This window comes from Grammomys surdaster, unplaced genomic scaffold (genome assembly GCF_004785775.1).
Source record: "Grammomys surdaster isolate TR1022 unplaced genomic scaffold, NIH_TR_1.0 147, whole genome shotgun sequence".
NCBI classification, from domain to species: domain Eukaryota; kingdom Metazoa; phylum Chordata; class Mammalia; order Rodentia; family Muridae; genus Grammomys; species Grammomys surdaster.
The window spans coordinates 3,455,246-3,482,465 of record NW_021604605.1 but is presented as its reverse complement, the minus strand read 5'-3'; positions in this window follow the sequence as shown (position 1 = coordinate 3,482,465).

Below are 27,220 nucleotides of genomic sequence, written 5' to 3'. Positions count from 1 at the left end.
TTCTGACTGGTGTGAGATGGAATCTCAGGGTTGTTTTGATTTGCATTACAAATGCATTTTCATAATTACCATGCAACATGAAGAGCACAGTCATAACACTGATCATGTGACAATTTGACAATACAAATCTGCAAAATAAGTCAGTATATTTTAAAGATTAACCCTTAGTTAAGCAATGCAATCCATAAGATCATAATGTAACCTCAAATGCAGATGCAGAAATCATATGACCTTAATTCATATTAAATTACTCTGCGTTGATTATGTACCTTTTCCTCTCATCTTTTATAGATGAGAAAATCAAAATGATAGTGCCGAATTGAAGCATGGTAGCTACAGTAGTTATGTGATACAGTTTATAGTAGAATGTTTAGTACATCTCATTCTTTTTACTTATTTTCTTCCTCTGAAAACTTTCCATTTCATTCACTGAATAGTAAAATGTGTGACACTAGTGTGAATGTATTTATAAATTCAGTTAAAAAGTTAAATATTGGCTTTTATAATCAGCCAGTGGTTGAGGAGAATTGCTACAGACTCTGCCTCCTGGACATATATAGCATGCCTGGTATACTTGTGCACTCGCAGTAGGTGAAACAAACCTGTGCAATACTGGACCCATTAACATTTTATCTTGGAAAAACCAGTGAGTCCATGAGACCCCACCCTCTCTGAGGGGCCATTGATAGTTAATGGTTGCTGGAGGAATTGTCCCTTTCCTCAGTGTTTTAACTACTGACAGGTTGCTCAAGTTGAAGCAAAATGAACAAACAAACAAACAAACAAACAAACCCTGATTTCCATGCTCATGCAGACAACTTTGTTTAAGCCCAGTGGGTCTCACAAACATAAAACATGAAAAGAGGAAGGGGATTGGTTGGGAAGAAGGGATTCAGCAGGTGAGGGGAGATGAGACAGGTAATAGGGGGTAAGAAGAGTTTCAATTCCATACACACACACACACATATATGTATATGAAGAAGATATATAACATATGAACCCGAACACATGTATAACATATATATGAACACACACACACACACATATGTGTGTGTGTGTTCAAAACTATCAAAAACAAAGCAAAAAGTCAAAATAGAGTTAAATCAATATGAAAAAGCAATAACCACGTTGATAAAATTATTTTGATAGGATCCTAGCACAATTGACATCTAAGAGGCTTCAACTGGCAGCTGATGGAAACTGATAGAGACCCACATCCAAACATTAGGCAGATCTCGAGAAGCCTTATGGAAGAGTCCAGAGAAGGATGGAGGGAGGTGGAGGGATCAAGTACCACTACAAAAAGACCTACATAGCCAACTAACCTGGGACCATGGTGGCCCACAGAGACTGAACTACCAACCAAAGAGCATGCATGGGTGGGACCTAAGGATATATAGCAGATGTGCAGTTTGGTCTTCATGTGAGTCCCCCGACAATTGGAGTAGGGGCTGTATTTGACATGGACTCTGTTACCTGCATGTGGATACTTTTTTCCTACCTGGGCTTCCTTGTCAGGCCTCAGTGGGAGAGGATGTGCTTAGTCCTTATGATACTTGATGTGCCAGATCGGGTTGGTACCCCAGGGTGGCTCCCCTTCTCTGAGGAGAAGGGAAAGGGAAGAAAGGAAGAAGATGGATGAGAGGATGGGACTAGGAGGAGAGGAGGGAGTGGGGCTGTGATTGGAATGTAAAGTGAATAAATAAACCACTTGATGAAAAATAAATTTAAAAAATTATTTTGATGGTGTTGAGAAGAATACAAATTTTAGTACAGTGCAGTATAATAAAATGCTCTGGAGTTCAGAGGATAGCTCAGTTAGGACAGCTCAGTTAGTAAAGTTCTTGTACTACAAGCATGAGGACCTGAGTTTGATCCTCAGAAACAACATTAAAAGAAAAGAAATCCTAGGAAGAGGGGTACATGATTGTAATCTTAGCCTCTAGGGAGGCAGAGACAGACGGATCCTTGGGGCTCAATTTGGCTAACCATTTTAACCTAACTGACAGGTTCCCAGCCAATAAGAAGCTGAGTATCAAAAACAGAAAGAAAGCAAACAAACAAGAGAACAGTTCTTGAGAAATGATAGAAATTCAGAGTTGTCTTCTTGTCTCATATAACTCCTGGCACACACACAAAATTGCTATGTGTCCAGTCATACATCAAGTATATGATCCTACTGCCTCATCTCTCAGATATTGAGATTGCATATATGGGCCACAACACATTTTTAAAATGTTTTTTAAATGAGCATAAACATTTTTAAAAAGGTAAATAAATAAAAATAATAATAAAAATATAAATCATAAACTATTTACTTCAGATCTAATTTCTTAATGTTGGCAATTAGAATTATATACTTCCTCCTTAGGAGTGTGGTCATTGTATCCTATAGGCTTTGGTATGTTGGGCAAACTCTTAACTGTACAAAAATACATGGGGGATGGACGTACTTGTAAGTTGGTATGATATGAATGTATTTCACAAGAACACAAAACCTTCTGTTTCACCACTCTAAATAGCTTCAAATATCATAAGTATGAATATAATTAACAGAAAGAAAAATAAAACAGCAAGTTCCAGATGTGCTATTAAACTCTGATAAATACTACTAGTTTCAAAGAATCAATTCTCTAAGTAAGCTCACTTTTCATCAATAACTTACCAGATCATGATCTTGGTTGGTCACAGCAGTGGTTCTTACTATGATAAAAGTAGCATAGTTGGAAGTAGATCTAATATTGTCTATACGGCATGGATAAGTTACAGAAACTAATGAACCTATTTTCTTGTTTGCATTACGGTATCTCTTAGCTCATGTCAGTGTCCTCATGGGATATTCTGTCTGACCAGTTGACAGAAAAGGGAAAAAAATGAATTAAGATCATGTATTAATAGGAGCCAACAAGGTATGGCAATGTTACTACAGTTCCATTCAAAAGTAACAGAATAAAAAGTAAAGCATCTGGTCAATCATCCACTTTGAGTGAAAGCATAAAAGCTTGAGTCATACATATGGACTTCTGGGGCAGTGGACAATCATTTAACTTCTTGGCCAAGGTGTTAAGTAAAGCAGAATTGGGAGACCAAATAAAAGACACACGGATTGACTGATGCCTCACTTCTTTTGTGAGGTATGCAGAGTGAGGATCTGCATACCTCACAATAAAGGTTTTGAGGGATCATTAACTGACTAAGCCATAAAGAACAGGTCAGTAGTTTAGCTTGTTTCTTAGAGTTCAATCACTTTCTATACCAGTTACACCAGTTTTTGCTGGTCATTTATTAATTGAGTAACCATGATATCAGAGACAGAGGTTATGCACTAGATCAAGGATGTGGGCTTCTTTTTATCAAGGCTGATTAGCTGCTCTCATTTCGCACTTTGAATAAAAATCTTTCTCATCTTTTCCTTCCAAAGATTAGTGCTAAACTTTCAATATGTCCTTGAAGAGACAAACTAGCCACTTGATAGTTAATTATGCCCTGCCTCAGAATGGACACTGATTTATTATAACTAGAATTTACTTGAATCAAGGATATGGATTTGCAATTTTCTGTCTGTAATGCATCAGCCAATTCTATAAACTGATTCTTTTCAAAGAAATTCTGATTGCCCACTTTGAGTTTCTGCATAATACCCCCTTGTATTAATGGTTTCACTGTACTTCAAAAGAATCAGAATGGTGGGTACACAGGAATGTAGACCCACTGGCTCTACAACTTACCATGTTTACCAGGACTATAAAGCTAGGTGAGTGTCACCGTGATCTTTAAAAAAGACTGATGAGCAGATAAGGTAATATGTTGGAGATGTTTATGATTGAAGGCTTTTGCTCTTCAGGAGGAAGTCTATGTATTGAGCCAAATGTTATTGTATAGTAGTCTATCACTAATAGGTAGAATGTACAGATCTTGGTAAAAAATGGTGAACATCGAAGTGGTTTCATCCATCATGATTTGAAAACATTCAGCTCTGCCTTTGTAGAGGTTGGGGTTGCTTGAGGGTGAATTCTCTTCCACTAGGGGACACTGTAAGATTCCAACTCAACTTAAAGCTACAGCTGCCTCTTGGGAAGTTGAGGTTTCTTATTCTACTGGTGTACAAAGAATAAAGAAAGAATTAAAACACTGGCAAGTCTAATTGGCTTTGATCATCATGAGCAGGTAGAATCAATGCTTTCACTCTAAAGCTGAATGGACAACGATCCCGGGAAGAGGGTACTACGGGACTGAGAGGCCTATTATCCTTCTACCATACCTGGCTTCACAGAGATCTTCGCCTTCTTGGAGCTGATTCTACATTCACAGCAGTAATCTCAGAATACAACAAGAAGGCATCCGAGTCTGGAGTACATGGAAGTCACCAGAATTAAACATTTCTAAGTATGTTTATACTGATTGGTTCTATTTTCAGAGAAAGAAATGTGTTCAACAACACATTGCTGTAGACTAAAAGATAATATGAAAGTAGGAATCCGAATGATAGTAAATAAGGCACATATGGAATTTGATAATTTATTGGACAGCCTAAGGGAAAGAATCATTTGGAGACAGGTGAAAAGGTTCTTTTGGAGTTTGTGAAATATTTGACTCTTGTTAGCTAATGGAGGGATTGGCGTTCTGTGTTATAGGGTGTATTAGTCTGGGTTCTTTAGTGGAACTGAATTGACATAATGAATATATATTAAAAGTGGATTTAGTAGAGTGGATTATAGGCTGTGGGCCAGCTACTCCAATAATAGCTGTCTCCTGATAGACCAAGAACCTAGTAATTGTTCCGTCCATAAAGCACAATGCCAGCTGGTCTTATGTTTATGTTGAAATCCTGAAGAAGTAGATTCTAAAACTAGTGAAGGAATTCCTTAGCAACAAAATACATTTGCCAATGAGTGAGAGCAAGCACACAAAAAGCAAAATGTGTCCTTCTATATCCTTTTATCCAGGCTGCCACCAGGAGATGTGGCCTAGGTTTAGGGTTTCCACCTCTAATGAATCCAATTAGAAACTGTCTCATAGGCATGCCCAGGTGCTTGGGGTTTAGTTGATTCTAAATGTAGTTAAGCTGACAACAAGAATCAGCCCACACAGGACCTATTCAAAGATCTGTTGGGAGAAATTGGATTCATCTTTCCTTGTATTCCTGTTCCTGTACCCTGTCAGTTGACACCAGTATCCTTCACATTGTCTCATATTTATTAAAAGTTCCTCATTTGTTGAGTAGCGACACTCTACCAGTTCAAATAGTGATGAGATTAGGATTTGGGGTAAACTAAACTAAGTCAGGAAGAGGTTCGTTGAAGAAATTGAAATCTGGTAAGTTCATTGATCTTGACTTGTGTGAAAAGTGATTTTAAAACAATGAACTCAGTGCCATGGTACTGCAAGTGATGAAGCTCCTCAGTTGCCTGAAAGTCAAGAAAGTCTCTCAAAATAAGATTATTGATTGAAGGATCAATTAACAAGTTGACGTTTGTTAGGATAAGAAACAAGGAGAATGCATTTAGGATAGAGGGAACAAAGACATAAAATGCCAGTTATAGTTGGATATTTGTGGAAACCAAGCAAGTCAGAGATTCTATAGATGAGCCATGTCTTTTTAGGGAAAGGGTCTTAATCCACAAGTCATTACATCCAGAAGATTCAGTATCTTTAGTATTTCCCTTCTTTTTGAGAACCTCATTTGAAGAAACTTTGGAAAATGAAGCCTTGAAGACACTACTTGTACAATACCATATACTTCTTGTAGGCTTCTTCTATGAATCTTTGCCAGTGTCAAAATTTTATATTCTTTCAAAATTGCAAATCCTGAAACATTTAAATCAAGCAAAAAAAGGCAGTATCATTTTTGGGGTTTCTTCATGACAGGTTGGCCAAAAATGTGGGAAAAGAAACCATAATACCTAACTCAAAAGAAAATAATTCTATTTCTATATCATAAATGTATTTTGTATTTAATTTAGTCCTAATTATACATATCAATGTCTTCTTCTCAAGCATGTGATACACACACACACACACACACACACACACACACACACACTTCCTGGAGAAAAAGTGGAAAAGGAAGCGTGTACTCTGTTATACAGCATTCTGTAGATGTATATAAAAAATAAAATGCTGGTTTCTCTTACTCTTATCTAGTATTTATCTTGGACTTGAATCAGATTCTACGTTTTTGTCATGATACATGACCGTCTGCCAAAGGTATACTGGTTAAAAGTTTGTTTTCCAATGTGACAATCTTAAGAGAGGACATGACCTTTAAGAGGTAGAATATAATGGGAGTCATTGGAGACTTTAACCTCAGTAGGTAATAAGGTAGTTTTCAGGGACCCTCAGTTAGTTATTTTAAGTGCAAGTTGTTATAAGAAGTCTAGTCCTTCATTTTCTGTTTGGCTTCCTTCTATCATGTAACCTCACCCTCTCATGAACACTCACACTGTGGTGCCATCTCCCATTATATTATGAGCTACAGGGGTAGCCACCAAAGAGAAAATGCAACTGTATAATTTTGGACTGTGAGCCTCTCGATTGTGATCTACATAAACCTCTCTTAAAACATATTACATAATCTTACTTGTTTTATGAAAGCAAGAGAAAGTGTACAAGTATGCAGATTTGCTTTAGTCAGTATTCTCACCACACTAGATGGCATCATTTACTATTACAATTTACCACCAATTCCTAAACTTGGAGACAAGGTGACTTTATTTGTCTCTTTATAACATTGAAAGGAATCTTTTTCAATATCCCAATATCTGTGACCTTGATTAACTTTTATATCAGTATGTCTATTTCTTCATTTATAAAGCAATGAATCTATCTATCTATCTATCTATCTATCTATCTATCTATCTATCTATCATCTATCTATCTATCTATCTATCTATCTATCTATATCTTTTAATGTCATTTAGAATTAATTTAAATGTTTTGGGTGTATTACCCAATAGAAAGGTATATAATGAAAGTGTCTTAAAAATATTAATTATCAGATATGGAATTGGTGAAAATATTTTTCCATTCTATAGGCTGCTATTTTTTTCCTATTGACAGACTTCTTCACCTTACATAGGGCTTTCAGTTTCATGAGGTTTCATTTATTTAATTGCCAATCTTTGTGCATGAGGTGTTGGTATTCTGCTTAGGAAATTGTCTCCAATGGTGCTGCATTCTAGGCATTCAAATACTGCCTATACTCTCTCCTGTCAGGTTCAGAGTGTCTGGTTTTATGTTGAGGTCTTTGATCCACTTGAATTTGCAGGAACCACAGAGCCTACATGGGTCTTCTCTGGGCCCTATGCATACATGTTGTTATTCTCTAGTCAGAAGATTTTGTTGGATCCCTAACAATGGGAGTGAGAGTGTCTCCAACTTTTTTGCCTGTTCGTGGGACCCTTTTTCTCCTACTAGGTGCTTCATCCAACCTTGAAATGAGAGTATATTCTTAGTCTTATTGCATCTCTTTCATGCAAGGTTCAGTTGTTAATACTCGGAGGCCTGATCTTTTCTGAAGGGAATTGGAGGAGCAGTGGATCTAGTGGAAAGGAGAGGTAGTAGGGAGAAGGGAAGGCTGTGCTTGGCATGTATTTCTTGAGAGAAGAATAAATAAATAAAATAAATTGCCTAATTAACATAGATGTACTGCAGATGAAGTTAAGACTTGAACTTGAGTCTTATGACATGACTAAATTAATTTGTGGATCGTTCTAATAGCTCTAAAAGGTAATTCTGGGTTCCTTTTCATCTTTTCTACTAGGGTTCTGTTCTGGGGGTGCGAAGATGAGCAAGGCATTATTTTTCCCCGAGAAGAGTTCATAGTTATTCTCATGATAGAGTCTTAGGACCAAAGATATTATTACAAGGGAAAAGAATAATGATATTCTTGATGTCTACAAAACTCTGGAAGCAATATATATAGTTAGTTGGTTAGTTAGTGTATATCTGCACATGCACATACCAAGGCAGAAGAAGACAATTTAGTGAAGTTTTTCTTTCCTTCCACTTTTATGTGTATTCTAGTTGACATAAAACTAAGCAGAAACTACACAAAACAAAACTTGGATGGGCACACAGACCAAAGATTGTATCAGTAGTCCATGCTAGAAATGATATTGTCTCATACCAAAGTAAACGGAGCATAAATAATGAATACTTGCCTATTAGAAAATAACCTTAGGTGATGGAATGGGCCTGCCAGGGCAGAACGTATTGATGGATTGAAGCCAATGGGTAAGTTAAAGAGAGAAATATAGGTTACTTTAAAGATTTGGGTCTAAGGCAAATGATGGTGCCATCGAATAAAACTTGGAACGCTGAAAAACATTCTCCCATCGTCTCATTTTGTGTATGAGAAAAGCCAGTCCTTCAGAGGGTAAATTGTATACTCTAAATTGCACAAGAATTAGGGACAAATTGGGGATCAGAGTGCATTATCTCCAATCCTTTTTACACTGCACCAAAAAGTTCCTCAGCTCAGCAGTCTCTGTACATTGGCAAGAGACAAATGAATCAAATTAGCATCAGAAGCCCAATATCAAAGCAGGAAGAGTAGGTGCTTGGATCATAAATCTCCAGTTTTGTTAACATGACTCACATTAAAGAGAATTTATTCACTGGGCATTGATTTTTTCCTTTTAGCATTGAACCTACAATGAATAATTTCATATAAAGCAAACACTACTCTTGCTATTTAATGAGAGAAGAATCACAGTCTAGTCAGGAAGAGATGTGATTCTCAATCACAGTGAAAGGCTTCACTGATGAGGGAGAGAGTTTGTTTGCATACTCTTAAAGTCCTAGTTTTCAGCCGCTCCTAGGATGAAGCAAAAAATATCCATGTATATCTCTCTACTAAGGACCCATTGTGTTCTGAGCACTGTTCTGGGCACTAAGGATACGTATGTTACTGAGAAAAATAAGGCATAAGTAACTTAGCTTAGCATATGCTTTAGCAGAGGAGAAAGACAATGGTAAATGCAGTTTGTGAGTAAAATATGTGGTTTATTTGATAGAGAACTATTCTAAGGAAAAATAGAAAGCAGCTGTTATAAGATGAATTGTATCTCTCAATCATTTATCTACTGAAGCCTTGATTTTTCAGTTCCTCAGCATGTGACTATATTGGAAATGGGGAACTAAAAGGATTGATTAATTTAAAAGGGGGTCATTGGGATCCTAATCAAATATGACTGGTGTCCTTATAAGGAAATATGAACATGAATGTGCAAACGAAGACTAAGCAAAAACAAAGATGACAGTTACTGATGCCTTACAAGAAACTAACCTTACTTGATGTCAAATTTCAACCGTGGATACTATAAGCACAGAAGTGTAGAAATGACCCAACTAACCTTCAATGGACAACTAGATAGAAAATATGTGACATATCCATAAAATGTTAAAGCATTAGTCAGACACAAAATGTTATGGAGTACATGCCTGCATATTGTTGGAATACTGCAGTGTGGATGAACTTTAGAAGCACTATTTCAGGTGAAAAAGAGCTAATCATCAAAGAGTATATGATTCCATTCATATGGAATGTTTAGGATAGGAAAATCTCTGGAGGCAGAAAGGATATTAATAATTGACATGGGCTGAATAGAGGAAGGCCTGAGGAGTGGTTGCTTTAAAACTATGGAGTTTTCCTTTTGGAGTGATGAGAATGTTACAGAACTAGATGGAGATGAGTATAACACACATACTGTATGTATTATACTGTATATTAGTTTGAATTGTTCAGAGAAACAGAATTCATAGGAATATATGTATATGTGTGCATATATGTATATATATATATATATATATATATATATATATATATATATATATGAATTATTGGGATTGGCTCAGAAAATTATGGAACTTGAGATGTCCCACAACTTGTTAGTGTTATATATAATTAAGTTTTGAGTTTGAAGTCTTAGAAACAATAATTTTTGAGGTATGAGTGAGGACAAGGCAGGATGATTTCTTAGATCAGGTAAACACCAAGTTAATAATCATTTGTCTTTTCCTTTTCTGTTCTGGCCCTCAATGAATTAGACAGGTTGATTTCTTTACTCAGTCTACCACATTAAAATGCTAATATTTCCAGAAATACTCTCACAGGCATCAACATAAACAATATTTTAATCAGCTATATGAGAACCCCTTAGCTCAATCAAATTTCAAGGTTTCAAGTTGACATATAAAATTCACTACTGAATGCAACAATGAACATGTTTTTAACCCAAAGTAATGTTTGAATGGAAGACTTCCATAATATGACATGTATGTATGAGAAGATAAAAAACACATGATATGTATTATGTGTATATAATCATATTGAGTGCTCTATTGAGAATGTACTAATAAATGAGTGGCAAGAATAAAGTTAGGGAAGTCATTTAGAAGTTATTTAAGTAAGATAATTGGAAGAGTTACTGGTTTAGACTCAAATGTTAGTAGTGGAAGTGGTGATGATTTGAATATTAAAATTATGCTGATGCTTGATATGACAATTTTTATTAGCAAACTGTTAATAAAAAAAAATGTCTCCAAAGTGAAGGATGACTTCAAGTTTCTTACTTGATCAAGGGAAAGAATGAAGTTGCTGTCAAATGAAGAAGGAATATATTTGGAAAAAAAAGTTTAGAAGATATTTGTGATTTTGCTTGTTTGTTTCAGGGAAACTGTAAGTGTAATTCCTAGTAGGTACCCAAGTATACATATTAATTACATTGGTTCAGAGGGAGCCCTGATCTTTGTAGAAAGGCTTGGGAAAGAGATACTGTCTTAGTCACTGTTATATTGCTCTGAAGACATCATGACCACTTCAACACTTATAAAAGAAAGACTTCAATTGGGGCCTGCATACACTTGCAGAGGTTAGTCAATTATCATCATTTCAGGGAGCATGGCAACAATGCAAGCCAACGCTGTGTTGGTAAAGTTGAGAGTTTTATATCTGGATCCACAAACAGAAGGAAAAGTGAAGCACTGGGCTTGGTTTGGGCCTTTGAAACCTCAAAACTCACCCCAGGTAATTTCCTCCAACAAGGACACACCTCCTAATCCTTTCAAATACTACCAATCCATGCTGAGCAAGCATTCAAATATAAGAGCCAGAGGGGATCATTCTTATTCAAATCACCACAGATACCAATGTAGGTTTTCACTAAAGACATGATTGAGATCCATTGAGAGATGGTTCTTCTAGTTTATGTTGATCGTCGAGTCTTGTTGTAGAAACATAGTGCTGATAGAGGCAATGTGGTTATTTTAATAATGCCTTCATATTTTAGGAAGGTATGATTGATGTTTGCCCTGGGCAGACTCTTATTTTGGAAGCAACTTGTTATCCTAGTGTGGCGCCAGTGTGATGCAGAAGCAATGATCCCTTTACTCTAAATATCTTCCAATGTGATTAGGGTGACATTATTCTTCACATCTAAGCAGTTTACAGCCTAAAGAGAGAGGCAGTGTACCTCTCTAGGAACTCCCCATGGGGGAGTAGGCTGATGAGAAAGGCATGTGACCTACCAAGGTTTCCCTGATGCTAACAACTGCCATCAAGAGGAGGGGGCACAGAAAAAGTTGCTATAACTCATTCAGCTCACAGACCGGATAAGAACAAGGTGCTCCATACATGTTACAGCCAAAAGCTGAATACGAGGTAATGCCCATGTCTGAGAAGAGCAATTAGAGTTCATTAATTGAGTTGCTGGTAACACTGCCATTCTCAAGCTAATTATCCTTAATTGTAGTTGTCTACTTTTATAATAAGCATTTGGTTCTCTTCCATTCAATTTAACAATATCCCAGATACCCCACTAGACACTTCAGGGAATTCCATAGTTTAAACAACTCAATATTAAGTCATGGGACCAGCCCTGCACATAGATAACTATAACATGAGGCAGAATATAATGAGAAACCTAAAGAATTTTATGCTTGAGTTAGATCAACATACAAAAGAAAGAATAATTCTGTCTTGGTAAGATAAGTTGGATAGAACATTGTAGAAGTAGTAATAGTTAATCTGGCACTTAGGAGAATTATTAAATTTCCACAGAAAGATACAGGTGCCTGGGAGGTTAAAATGCACAGCATTTGATATATAATTATTCATTTCAAATATCTTTTAATTTAGTAAATATTGTCTGCACGCTTGTGTTTTATATACCTTATATGCTGCTCTAACTATGGTGATGATGTAACAAAAGAAATTTCCTGTCCTCAAGGAACTTACATTCTAGATGGTTGAGATAGTGCTGAACAAAGAAGGAAATAAATAGTTAGGTAGTAAAAAGTTGTTTGAAAAAATTAAAGTGTCAGAATGTTGTGGGAAAAATGCTCCAGGGGTGGTCAGGAATGTGTTATCTGTTAAAATGTCAAACAAACAGACAATGTAGCAAAATGAAAGAGTGTATCAAATATATAGGCAGGAGAAGAACATTTCATCTGTAGAAAATGACAAGTGAGTGCACCCTGTGGCAAGAGCAGGAGAGCTGTGTCCTAAAATCACCAAGCCTTGAGCAAGGAGAATAACTGAGCTGCCACTTTTCACTACAGGGGGTCATGAGACAGAAGCAGGCTTGAAATTTATTGAAGATCTGGAATCTGGTTTATACTGTAAATTCAAGAGGTTTATTAGCATCCACATGTAGATGCTTGTGACAGCTCCCTTAATTGCTAATTTTACTGAATTTGAAATCACCTAACTTGCATGCCTTCAAGGCCTTTAAGTGTAAAATTTTCTGGAGAGATTTAACTGAAGACAGAAGACCCATTCTTTTGCTGATTTTTTAAAAAAATCTATTTCATTGAGTTCTTATACCTCTATCTCCTTCCAACCCTCATTCCACCCTAGTCCCTTCCAGCCTCAACACTAGGTAAGAGGCAAAGGTTAGAGGGGAAAGTGGGCATAGACTTCTTTCGACTATTTCCTACTGATTAGGGATGTTGAATTCCTTGGGGGAAGTCCAATCTTTATCCTCAGGATATCTACAACTTCTTGTACTCGCTTTGCTCACTATCACTTGACAAACCACAACGACAGGAACAAGCAGTAGCTAGGGCAGTAGCAGGGGAAGCAGGAGCCACTACAGGCCCTTTTGGGGCTCTCCCATTTACATCCAGTCCAGAGTCCCCAGAATTAAACTAAACTATCTGCAGCTGGCTAAGTTCATGCCCTGCTAGTACATAAAAGAAATCAATAATCACCTACTGTGAAGCAGCCTCTTATCCCACATCTGGGCTTAAAACAAAAACATATTCACATAACATAACTGGGTTTTAAAGAAACCAAAATACTACATGATTCTGAACTCTGGGAGAGTGAATAAAAACAAAAAAGCCAGTGCAACTCCAACTTTGATTTCTCTGTGCTCCCTGACTGCTCGCACAATGTGACTAGCTACCCCATATTCCTGTCATCACAGAGCGAGCCTCTTTTTTTTTTAATCATTCTTTCCCTGACACGAAGGACCACATCTTTAAACTGTGAGCCAAATTAAACACACCCTCAAGTTGTTTTGTCATATATTTTGTCATAGCAACAAGGAAAATAAAAAAGTGCTCAGATAGCCAACTGGATGCATGTCTGTCTATATAGTTTAGATAAGATACCCAATGTAGAGAAAAGAGCTGAGCAGTTGATGTAATAACGACAGTATGTAATGTTATGTTATGTTATGAAACTGGAAGAGGTCATGAGATAGCAAAATGACTTGAAGATGCTGTCTAAGGCAGTCTAATGTTAAATCTTTAGATTAATTAGCAGGAAAAAACCCAAGAGACTTGTAGCAAATGGTTACTAAAGAGTTTCCTTTAAATGAAAGCAAACTATAATGAATTACTGTTTGTTATAGTTTGAACATGGGAATATAGAAGTAGTTTCAGAATTGATCAAGGTATCATGGGGATAAAATGGTCATTCGTAGGTTTTTAATGCTTGGCAGGAAGAAAAGGGGCATAGGAAGTCTTTTGGTCAGTAAATACTAAAGTGGTCACGAACAGGGAAGGGTGAAATGGATTGGGTATAGGAACATAGAGGATTCTCAAACATGTTGGGTTTAATTTGAGCCAAATGAGTTTGAGGTTCTTATAAGACATTTAAGAAGGGATGTCAGACAGGCAGTTGTAAATAAAAGATCTCTAAAATTGGTTTTCAATAGCAATGTTTCTTGAGATATTAACCAGTGTGTACTAGCACATAACTTTAAATATTGTCTTTTGATAGGTGAGAGTTGGAGGGGAAAGATAACTAGCATGGAGAAAAACAAATTCATGAATCTAATCTGTCACTTGCTGACTGTTGGACTATAGGATAGCTATGCTGGCTCTCTGAGCTTAAGCTTCTTCATTGGTAAATGAAAATAGTATTGGTGATTTAAGGAGGAGATATTGCACTGAAAATATTTAGGAGAAATGAGTGCCTATAAAACTTTGGTTGAGTGAAGCTATGGATAAAAAGTTAATTTGAGCACTTCTTAGGAGACCTAGAGAACTGTAAACAGGGATACTTAAGCCAGGAGCATGGTTTTGGATGGGAATAGCATCGATCAGGTAGTTCCTTACGGGCCCTAGAAATTTGACAAATGACTTGTAGGAAGGATCTTAGGGAGGTTCAACTTCACCCACATGAAACCATGGACTCTCACTTTTGACTGGATCTGTTGTTGAGAGTTCTGGGCTGATTTCCTTAGTAATGAGAGGGAAAAAAGACCAAAAATACAGGAATGCAGGATTTGGCTGAGTAAACTTGAAGCGAACTATCTGGTGACTAGAGAAGGTCAAATGCATGTATAGAAAGTGAAAAGAGAACAGGGGAACTGAAATCACAATATAACACACAAATATTAGACAGAGGGACAGAGAGATGAAGACAGAGACTGAGATCGAGATGTAGAGGGGTAGAGACTGGATAGGATGAGAAGTTAATTTTCATTGCAGGAGTCATTGTCACAGACTGACATAGAGCTTGACAGTATGTTAGCAGTGAGTTTACATTGAATGAATGTATGAATGGAAGAGGAAGCAGGCTGAGAGGAGATAGACATACACAGGGGGAATGACTCAAGTGGTAGAAAACTGGATTTGTAACTGAAATCAATTCTACAAACACTATTGATCTCACATGCCTGCTGGGTACTGAGAAAACATGAAGGTGAAGTACAGCGCTGAGTCACAGTAGCTGCAAGCAGGGACATGACTGATGGCTGTAGAAAAAGTCTCAGGAAGTTCTCACTGTTTTCATTAGTGACTGTGCATGTGTCCCTCAGAAAGTCCTTATCCTGCTTGCTTCTGGGATGACCACTTCTCGTATTCCTACTGTATGCCAAACTCCAGGAAATCAACAAGCAGTTTTAGTAGCTATTATTACTAAGCAAAACTGGGATGAAAGTTCACTTGGAAACTCATGGAGCACCTAGTTAGATGAAAATTTCAATTCTTATCAGTCTTGAAACACTTTTTATAAACCAATAGCAAACATGCTGAGAAAGAGATCATGGACACATACCCATTCACAATTGTCTCTAAAACTACCTATGAATAAACCTCTCCAAGGAGCTGAAACACCTATGCAGTGTATACATTAAAATCACCAAAGAAAGTTATTCAGGTGATATCAGAAGATGAAAGGACCTCTCAGGCTCAAGAATTTGAAGAATTAATATTGTGAAAATGATCATCCTATTAAAGCAATTTAAAAGTTCATTGCAATCCCAATCAAAATCCTAACATTTTTCACTAAAAGAGAAAAAAATATACAATTAATATGGAACTACAAAAAAGCTTAAGTAGCAAAAGCAATCCTGAGGTAAAAAACCAACCAACAAAACCCATGAAAAATAAACAAAAACCAAACCAACCAACCAAAGAAATAAATCCAAAAAACAAAACCAAAAGAAAAAAATGATGTAAACGAATACCATTCCATATTGTAAGACCAGTTATGGAGCTCTAGTAATAGAGTCAGCATGATATTGGTACAAACACAGAAATGCAGATTAATGAAACAAAATAGAAGACCCAAACATCCGTGCACATAATTATAGGCATCTGATAGTGACAAAAAAGATCCCAAAATTATACACTGGAGAAAAGACAGAATCTTAAACAAAATAGTTCTTGGAAATCTGGATGTTCACATATAGAAAAATGAAACTGGATGCATATCTATCACCCTACACAAAAATCAACTGCACTTTGATTAAAGTTCTCATTGTGAAATCTGAAACATTGAAACTACTAGAGAACGATCATAGGCAAAATCCTACAAAATAAAGGTAAATGAAAGATCCATCTGAACAGGACTGCATTTGCTCAGGAATTAGAGCCAACAAACTGACAAATGGGACCCCAGAAAATATATATAATATGCCACTTGAGGTGACAGTGTTTCCCCAAGAGTCACCAACACTTTAGCAAAACTTCAGTGGCAGAAATAGGAAACCTCCTTTTGAGTTGTTGGTCAAGGAAGTCCAAAAGAGCCCCTGCACAAATATAAGCTATTGCATGTGTCCTAGAAACTGAAGGTAGGACTCTACTACTGAAGACACCATACAATTTAAACACAGGCTTTGAAGAAATCAAGTTGAAACTGACCTGGATGTCTCCACTCTGGGGAATAGCTTGAATAGTACTGGAAGTAACCATACAAGATGCTAAGGGGGAAAAGTACCAATAGTTCTACTCAGTTGTAATGCCTATGAATTACAACAATGGCCAGAATGACAATATATTCCAAAAGGTATAACATTGTCACTTGTATCCAGGAGATAATCAAAAACTATCTGATTGGGCTGTAGGCTTGCTCAGTAGGATGCAATTCATTCCTGGTACTGTATATACATAGCTTAGTACATACTAGTGATTTGAGAGGTCACAAACTCTAGAATAGAGACTACTATTGCCAATTCACTGAGCCAGTATAATTTCTAGCTGCAACAAAGAAAAATGAAATTGCAGGAAAATGGATGGAGCTGAAAAATATATTGAGTGAAGTGACCCAAGCCTATAAAGACAAAAGTCACATATTCTTATTCCTATGTGGATCCTAGCCTTGAATTTTTAGATTTGGGCATGTACCTTAGAGTACCTTTAGAGGCCTGGAAGCTAGAAAGGGGCTATTGAAAAGGAAAAGAAGCCTTCATGGAGGGAAATAGTATAATACATGTGATATAAATGCAGAGAAGAGTGAACACTGGAGGTGGAAAGGTTTAAATGCAGATGAGGGGTATATAGGACACGGTTCTAAGGTAAAGGACATATGAAAAAGAAGCTAATTAAAATATATACTTTAAGAAAAGAATTTGAAGAGACACATGCTGCTCTCAGAGACCACAGGTTATTTAATAAAAATCTCATTGGGAGGGATGGGGCTTGTCAGTAAGATTGCTATCCAGGGAGATCCTAGAGGCCCCCTGAAGAATACAGGCACTTGCTATTGTTCTTGGCAGCTTACCAGAACTAGATTACTTTATTGGTGCTGAAGAACTATATTACTCTATTGTTGGAATTGATCTAGAAACTTCTTTCCTGATGGCTAGATTTTATAGTGTTTGAAAATACTATGCTGGCTTCTAGAAAAGCAGACACATCAATGGTCTTACACAGCTATGAACCCTGTGAGCTTCAATACGTTTCCAGTAAAACTGTGCCTACTGGTGCAATAGTATAACTGTATGGCAGTAACCAATCACTTTCTGATTGGGTTTTCATGCTTGTTTCACAGACGGGATTCATACTTGTTATTGTAAACCTAGATGAAAATCTGTAACTGGGAAGGTCATAGGCCTTGGTGGGGAATCTACTACAGTTGTTTTCCTAATTGGATATGGTAGGAAAGTGCCTTTAAATTTGTTTATTCTCACAGATTATTGCTGTTCTCAGCCTTATGCACAGAATCTTCTGTTTGCATTCGATTACAGTTAATGCACAGACTCATAACTAGTCAAGGTGCTGAGGATAAGTGACTGTTGAGAGCTTAGCTTTAAATGGGACACCTATATCACACCCTCCGTGGCTCTGGAACTTTCAGGTTTTTTAGTCTTTGCCTAGAATCAGAGACAATTTTTGAATATAGTTCATTGTTCTAGTTACAATTTCCATTGCTATGAGGATATGCCATTACCATTGTAACTCCTATAAAGGAAAACATTTCATTGGGGCCTGGTTTCAGTTTAGAGATTTAGTTCATTTTCATTATGGTAGAAATCATAGCAATATTCAGGCAGACATGGTGCTGAAGGAGCTGACAGTTTTACATCTTGATCCAAAGGTGGCCAGGAGGGGACTCTCTTCTGCAGGCAGCTAGGAGGCTTTCTTCCACACTGGGTGGACCTTGAGCACTCGCAGCCCTCAAAGCCTGCCTACACAGCGACACACCTACTCCTACAAGGCCATCCCTCCTAACAGTGCCACTTTCTACAGGCCAAACATATTCAAACCACCACAGTTCATTTTTATGCAATTTTCCAGCTCCTTCCCAAAGAACTCAATCGTCATGTTAATTGATGTTTTCTTTATTGTGTTTGATTGGCAACAATTTAGACCTTCTATTTGGGAAACAAAATTTGGAAGGAGGTCAAATTGTGTAGTCGGAGATAATAGAAAAGTACAAAAAGGACCTGGAGATGGTTTAGCAGGAGAATCCCATGATGGAGGGAAAGAACTGCAAATTATAGCCTGGCCTCTATAAGCACCCTTCTGCCTCTACAAAAAAAAAAAAAAGTAAAATGTTAAAAATAAGTACCAAAAATCAGTTGGCCAAATTGATGAATTTGATTGATATCAATTGATAAGAAGTTATGTTTTATTACGTGATATCCCAGGGTTCTTAGGACACATGGCAGTTTACTTTTCAGCTAGTCATTGTAATGTGTCAGCCATGGCCAATGAATCACAAACAAAAAAGTTTAGCACTAAATCACACTCAAGGCAGTTTATAAGGAACTGCTTAATGACATAAACGAAGCCAGTTGTAGTGGTGAGGTATGCGCACAGCTGAAGACCTTGGCTTTCAGATTGTTTTTGAGTGCTGTGATCAACATAATTGCGATTGAATTGTACCCTTCTTGAAGCCAGCATGAGTAATCAAAACAACTAGGCTTATAAAACATATACCTACCAAGTCATTCCGTGTAAAGACTCATTCTCTTAGAAGTATTTAACAAAAACAAAATTTGATTTGTAAAAATTGATCTCTAAGGTACATTTTCAGAATAGGATATGCCTTTTGCATGAAGGGAGTAGAAACCGTCATTCGGGAACTATTCTCGGTGATCTATGTTCCATTATTATTCTAGAGATCAGCATTCACCTCCCAAAGATCCCAAGCCTATGGTTCAACTTTAGGATAGCTGAAAGCTCTCACTTCTTATGCTTTTTGAGTGGCCCTTGGGAAGAAGGACAGATAACTGAAATGCTGCCACTTCATATATGTTTTAGAGTTTTATTGCTGTAAAGAGATACCATGACCACAGCAACTCTTTTTTAAAAAAAATTAAATCAGGTCTGGACTCAGAGAAGGTGCACCTAACCCTGGAGAGACTTGGGACCCCAGGGTATGGGGGGGGGCTAGTAGGGTGGGGGTGGGGTATAGGGACATCCTCTTGGAGAAGGTGGGAGGAGGTGTGGGATGTGGAACAGTCAGAGGGTAGATCAGGAGGAAGATAAGGTCTGGACTGTAAAAATCGATTAAAGAATAATTTAAAAAACATTATTTTATTTCTTTATAATCTAAATATTGCCCCCTTCCAGGTGCCCCCTCCCTGAGTCCTTTATTCCATCTTCTCTTCCCCTACCTCTGGGAGAGTGCTCAAAACCTGCCCACCCACCCTCATCTACAGCCATCAGCATCCCTCTTTCCTGGAAAATCAAGTTTCCACAGGATTAAGCACATTCTCTCCCACTGAGGCCATATATGCTACACAGGTGCCCTGGGCCACAAACTAGTTCATGCACACTACTTGGTTTTTGGCTTTGTTTCTGGGAGCTCTCAGGGGTCCCGGTTAGTTGGCACTGTTGTTCTTCCTATGAGATTGCAGTCCTCTTCAGCTTCTTCAGTCTTTCCTCTAACTCTTCCATATTGGTCCTTGACCTCAATCCAATGGTTACCTGTAAGTGTCTGCATTTGTCTCAGTCAGATGCTGGTAGAGCCTCTCTGAGGACAGCAATGCTTGGCTCCCATCTGCAAGCATAATATGGGCTTAGTAATAGTGTCAGGATTTGGTGTACACACATGGGATGGATCCCAAGTTGAGCTGATCACTGGATGGCCTTTCTTTCAGTCTCTGCTCCATTTTTGTCCCTTGGGACAGGAACAATTCTAGGTTAAAAATTTTGATGGGTAGGTGAACCCTGCCTCAACTGGGGGCCATGTCTATCTACTGGAGGTAATTTCTTCGGGTACCATCCCATCTCTTCACTGTTGGGCATTTCAGCTAATGTCATCCCCAGGTGTAACTCTAACCAAACAAATGAAAGCTCTGTATTACAAGAACTTCAAGTCTCTGAAAAAAGAAATCAAAGATCTCAGAAAATGGAAAGATCTCCCATCCTCATGGATTGGTAGGATTAACATAGTAAAAACGACCATCTTACCAAAAGCAATCTACAGATTCATTGCAATTTCCATCAAAATTCCAACTCAATTCTTCACAGATGTAGAAAGACCAGTTCTCAACTTCATATGGAAAAACAAAAATCCCAGGATAGTTAAAACAATTCTCAACAATAAAAGAACTTTTGGGAGAATCACCATCCCTGACCTCAAGCTGTATTACAGACCAAGAGTGATAAAAACTGCATGGTATTGGTACAGAGACAGGCAGGAAGATCAATGGAACGGAATTGAAGACTGAGAAATGAAGCCACATACCTATGGACACTTGATCTTTGACAAAGAAACTAAAACCATGCAGTGGGGAAAAAACACTTTCAACAAAATGCTGGTCTAACTGGCAGTTTGCATGTAGAAGAATGCAAATTGTTCCATATCCATCTCCTTGTACAAAGCTTAAGTCCAAGTGCATCAAGAACCTCCACATAAAACCAGATACACTGAATATAATATAGAAGAAGGTGGGAAATAGCCTCTAATGCATTGACACAGGGGAAAATTTCCTGAACAGAACACCAATGGCTCAGGCTCTAAGATCAACAATTTACAAATGGGACATCATGAAACTGAAAAGCTTCTGCAAGGCAAAGGACATTGTCAATAGGACAAAACAGCAACCTATGGATTGGGGAAAGATCTTCACTAATCCTACATCCTGTAGATGACTAATATTCAAAATATACAAAGAACTCAAGAAGGTAGACTCCAAAAAAACAAATAACTCAATTAAAAAATGGGGTACAGAGCTAAACAGAGCATTCTCAACAGAAGAATCTCAAATGGCTGAGAAGCACTTAAAGAAATGTTCAACAGCAACTCTTAAAAAGAAAAATATTTAATTGGGCTGGCTTACAGTTCTGAGTTTTAGTTCCTTATCTTCAGCGCAGAAAACATGGCAGCATGCAGACAGACATGTAGGCACCAAGAGTTCATCTTGATCAGGAGGCAGCAGAAGGAGACTGTGTCCACACTGTGTAAGACACAGTGTGGACACACACTTGAGCATGTGAAAGACATATATAAACTCACTTCCACAGTGACACACTTCCTCATACTCCAACAAGGCCATACCTCCTAGTAATGCCACTTCCTACTGGTCAAGCATACAAATGGGGGTCTTCCTCTTCAAAAGGCCACAACTGAAACAGTATTAAAGTGGCTTACACTATTTTCTGAGGGTTAAAAGACATTTGTAGGTGGGGATACTTAACTCTTCGTAGTTTTATAATTATTTTTATATTAAGCAACAAATAGTACCTGAAATTCTGGAACAGAGCTGAATTGAAGTCAAATGTACATATTGATGGCTTATGAAACCGTTGGTATATAGAAGACATTTTCCCTTGTGAATGCTGATACAGTCACCTCCCAAGAGACATTTCTAAAAATGGAAGTATGGGAGGTGAGAATCACTCATCCAAGGAAAGAAAAAAAAATCCTGTTTTGTAAATCTAGCACAACTTGAAAGAAGGAACAACTTCCCTATGTTTGCATCTGAAAACTTTATGCCAGGCAGAATGTGGCATGCAAAAGAAGAGATATTGCTGTATCAAAAAAACCTAAAACCTACAGGCTAGTTATGCTCTAGTATCTAAACTTTACTACTGAACCCTTCATCTCTTGAAGTGGACAGAATTGATTGCAGAGGGTTTACTTCAAACATGACTGTTAAGTTCTTATTTCTTCCATACAAGTAAATGCAGCTACTTGTGCTTATCTCAAGTTCTGAAGAACAAACATTGGTCACAAAGTCAAGTTCTCTGGACTAGTTTATAGTAGCTTCCAAAAGAGAAGGTAGAACATGATAGGAACTTTAGGGGACATTTGGAGATGTCTTTTGGTTCAGCCAAATAAAAATAATAAAAATAAAATCTCCCATGTCTAATCTTCTGCTCTTCAACTTTCTGCAGCATGTATAAACAAACACTCAGCCTCCTGGATACCATTAATGTAGAGAGGCAATATAGTATCAAAAAAGTTGTATTCACTTTCAGTTACTCTTAGGAATCATATAGATTAAGTTCAAGCTTTCTGTGTAACAATGACTTTTGAACTTTGCTTGGACATTTTAAAGTCCTCTCTTTGAACATTAAAGGTATCTTTTTTTCTCCTTCAGCTTTTGATAAGTATACATAAATTATGTGAATTCAGAGATTTCCTTGTGATATTTTCAAGTATGCATGTCATTTTCTTTGTTCATATTCACCCTATTTTCTCCTTCTTCCATCCCTGTCTTGGTTCTTTCCCTTTCCTTATATACCTTCTTCACTTTCATGTTTCTTTTCCTATGCTCAACAAACTTTAAAATTAGTCAGTCACCATATCATTTATATATGGGCCTAAAATTATTTTAATTAATTAATTAATTAAATTTTTATTGGCTATTTTAATTACATTTCAGATGTTATCCCCTTTCTCCATTCCCCCCCCCACCCAAGAACCCCCATCCCCCCTCCTCCTGCTTCTATGAGCATGTGCTGCCACCTATCCACCCACTCCCACCTCCCTGCCCTCAAATTCCCCCACACTGGGGCATCCAGCCTTAATGGAACCAAGGACATCCTCTCTCACCAATGCCTGATGATGCCATCCTCCCCTACATACACAGCTGGAGTCATGAGTCCCTCCCTATATGCTCCCAGGCTGGTGGTTTTGACCCTGGGAGCTGTGGTTGGTTGGTATTGTTGCTCTCCTCAGGGGGCCACCAGCCCCTTCAGCTCCTTCAGTCTTCTCTCTAACTCCTCCATTGGGAACCCCACGATCAGCTCAATGGTTAGCAGTGAGCATCCATGTCTGTATATGTCAGGCTCTGGCAGACTTCTAAGAAGTCAGATATATCAGGCTCCTGTCAGCATAAACTTCCTGACTTCCACATCAGTGTCTACCTTTGGTGACTGCACATGGGATGGATACTCAGGGGGAATGGTCTCCAGACAACCCTTCCTTCAGTTTCTGTCCCACACTTTATCTCCATATTTGCTCCCTTGAGTATTTTGTTACTTTTTCTAAGAAGGACCAAAGCACCCATACTTGGTCTTCCTTCTTCATGAACTTCATGTTGTCTGTGGGTTGAATCTTGGGTATTGCGAGCTTCTGGGCTAATATCCAAATATCAGTGAGTGAATACCATGTATGTTCTTTTGTGATTAGATTACCTCACTCAGGATGATATCTAGTTCCATCCATTTACCTAAGAATTTCTCGAATTCATTGTTTTTAATAGCTGAGTAATTCTCCATTGTGTAAATGTGCCACATTATTTGTATCCATTCCTCAGTTGAAGGACATGTGGGTTCTTTCCAGCTTCTGGCTATTATAAATAAGGCTGCTATGAACATCGCAGAGCATGTGTCCTTGTTATATGTTGGAGCATCTTCTGGGTATATGCCCAGGAGTGGTATAGCTGGATCCTCAGGTAATGCTATGTCCAATTTTCTGAGGAATGGCCAGACTGATTTCCAGAGTGGTTGCACCATCTTGCAATCCCACCAACAATGGAGGAGTGTTCCTCTTTCTCCATATCCTTGACAGCATCTGCTATCACCTGAATTTTTGATCTTAGCCATTCTGACTTGTTTGAGGTGGAATCTCAGAGTTGTTTTGATTTGCATTTCCCTGATGACTAAAGATGTTGAACATTTTTTTAGGTGCTTCTCAGTCATTAGAGTTTCCTCAATTGAGAATTCTTTGTTTAGCTCTGTACCCAATTTTTAATAGGGTTATTTGGTTGTCTGGAGTCTAATTTCTTGAGTTCTTTGTATATATTGGATATTAGCCCTCTATTGGATGTAGTGTTGGCAAAGATTTTTTTCCCAATCTGTTAGTTGCCATTTTGCCCTATTGACAGTGCTTTTTGCCTTACAGAAGCACTGCAGTTTTATGATGTCTCATTTGTCAATTCTTACTCTTAGAGCATAAGCCATTGGTTTTCTGTTCAGAAACTTTTCTCCTGTGCCCAGGTATTTGAGAGTCTTCCCCACCTACTCTTCTATTAGTTTCAGTATATCTGGATTTATGTGGAGGTCCTTGATCCACTTGGACTTGAACTTTGCACAAGGATATAAGAATGGATCACTTTGCATTCTTCTACATGGTGATCTCCAGTTGAACAAGCACCATTTGTTGAAAATGCTGTCCTATTTTTCACTGGACTGTTTTAGGTTCTTTGTCAAAGATCAAGTGATAATAGGTGTGTGGTTTCATTTCTGGGTCTTCAGTTCTATTCCATTGATCTTCCTGCCTGTCTATGTACCAATACCATGCAGTTTTTATCACTCTTGGTCTGAAATACAACTTGAGGTCAGGGATGGTGATTCCCCTAGAAGTTCTTTTATTATTGATAATTGTTTTAGCTATCCTGTGTTTTTTTGTTATTCCAAATGACTTTGCAAATTGCTCTTTCTATCTCTATAAAGAATTGAGTTGAAATTTTGATGGGAATTGCATTGAATCTGTAGATTGCTTTTGGCAAGAAGGGCATTTGTATTATTTTAGTCTTGCCAATCTATGAGCATGGGAGATCTTTCCATCTTCTGAGATCTTCTTCTATTTCTTTCCTCAGAGACTTGAAGCTCTTGTCATACAGATCTGTCACTTGCTTCCTTAGATTCACACCAAGTTATTTTATATTATTTTTGACTATTGTGATTGGTGTCATTTCCCCAGATTCTTTTTCAGCATGCTTATCCTTTGAGCAGAGAAGGGCTACTGATTTGCTTGAGTTGATTTTATATCCAGACACTTTGCTGAAGTTGTTTATCAGATTTAGGAGTTCTCTGGTGGAGTTTTTGGAGTCACTTAAGTATACTATCATATCATCTGCAAATAGTGATATTTTGACTTCTTCCTTTCCTATTTGTATCCCTTTGACTTCTTTTTGTTGTCTAATTGCTCTGGCTAGCAACTCCCCTACTATATTGAATAGGTAGGGAGAGAGTAGGCAGCCATGTTTAGTCCTTGATTTTAGTGGGATTGCTTCAAGTTTCTCTCCTTTTGGTTTGATTTTGGCTACTGGCTTGCTGTATATTGCTTGTACTATGTTTAGATATGGGTCTTGAATTTCTAATCTTTCCAAGACTTTTACCATGAAAGGATGTTGAATTTTCGCAAATGCTTTCTCAGCATCTAGTGAGATGATCATGCTGGTTTTTTTTTTCCTTTGAGTTTGCTGATATAGTGGATTACATTGATGGATTTCAGAATATTGAACCATTCCTGCTTTTCTGGGATCAAGCATACTTGATCATAATGGATGATTGTTTTGATGCATTTTTGGATTTGGTTTTATTGAGTATCTTTGAATTGATATTTATAAGGGAGATTGGTCTGAAGTTCTCTTTCTTTGTTGGGTCTTTGTGTGGTTTAGGTATGAGTGAAATTGTGGCTTCATAGAACGAATTGGGTAGTGTTCCTTCTGTTTCTAGTTTGTGGAGTATTTTGAAGAGAATTGGTACTAGGTCTTCCTTGACGATCTGATCGAATTCTGCAGTAAAACCATGTGATCCTGGGATTTTTTTTTTTTTTTTTGGTTGGGAGACTTTAATGACTGCTGCTATTTCTTTAGAATTTATGAGACTGTTTAGATGGTTTATCTACTCCTTATTTAACTTTGGTACCTGTTATCTATCTAGAAACTGTCCAGATTTTCCAGTTTTGTTGTATATAGCCTTTTGTAGTATCTGATTTTTTGAATTTCCTCAGTTTCTGTTGTTATGTCTCCCTTTTCAGTTCTGATTTTTTATTAATTTTATACTGTATCAGGGCCCTCTGGTTAGTCTTGCTAAGGGTTTGTCTATCTTGTTGATATTCCTGAAGAACCAGCTCCTGGTTTTGTTGATACTTTGTGTAGTTCTTTTTCTTTCTACTTGGTTGTTTTCAGCCTTGAGTTTGATTATTTCCTGCTGTCTACTCCTCTTGGGTGTATTTGCTTCTTTTTGTTCTAGAGCTTTCAGGTGTGCTGTCAAGTTGTTAGTGTATGCTCTCTCCAGTTTCTTTTTGTAGGCACTTAGAGCTATGAGTTTTCCTCTTAGCACTGCTTTCATTGTGTCCCATAAGTTTTGGTATGACGAACTTTCATTTTCATTAAATTCTAAAAGCTCTTTTATTTCTTTCTTGACCATTTCATCATTGAGTAGAGCGTTGTCCAGTTTCCACATATATGTGGGCTTTCCATTGTTTTTCTAATTATTGAAGACTAGCGTTAGTCAGTGGTGATCTAATAAGGTGCAAGAGATTATTTCAATATTTTGTATCTGCTGAGGCCTATTTTGTGACCAATTATATGTTCTACTTTGGAGAAGGAACCATGAGGTGCTGAGAAAAAGGTATATTCTTTTATTTTAGGATGAAATGTTCTACAGATATCAGTTAAATCCATTTGGTTCATAAATTCTTAATTTCACCATGTCTCTGTTTAGTTTCTGTTTCCATGATCTGTTCATCAATGAGAGTGGGGTGTTGAAGTGTCCCACTAATATTGTGCGAGGTGCAATGTGTGCTTTGAGCTTTAGTAAAGTTTCTTTTATGTATGTGGGTGCCCTTGCATTTAGAGCATCGATGTACAGAATTCAGATTTCATCTTCATAGTTTTTTCCTTTGATGAGT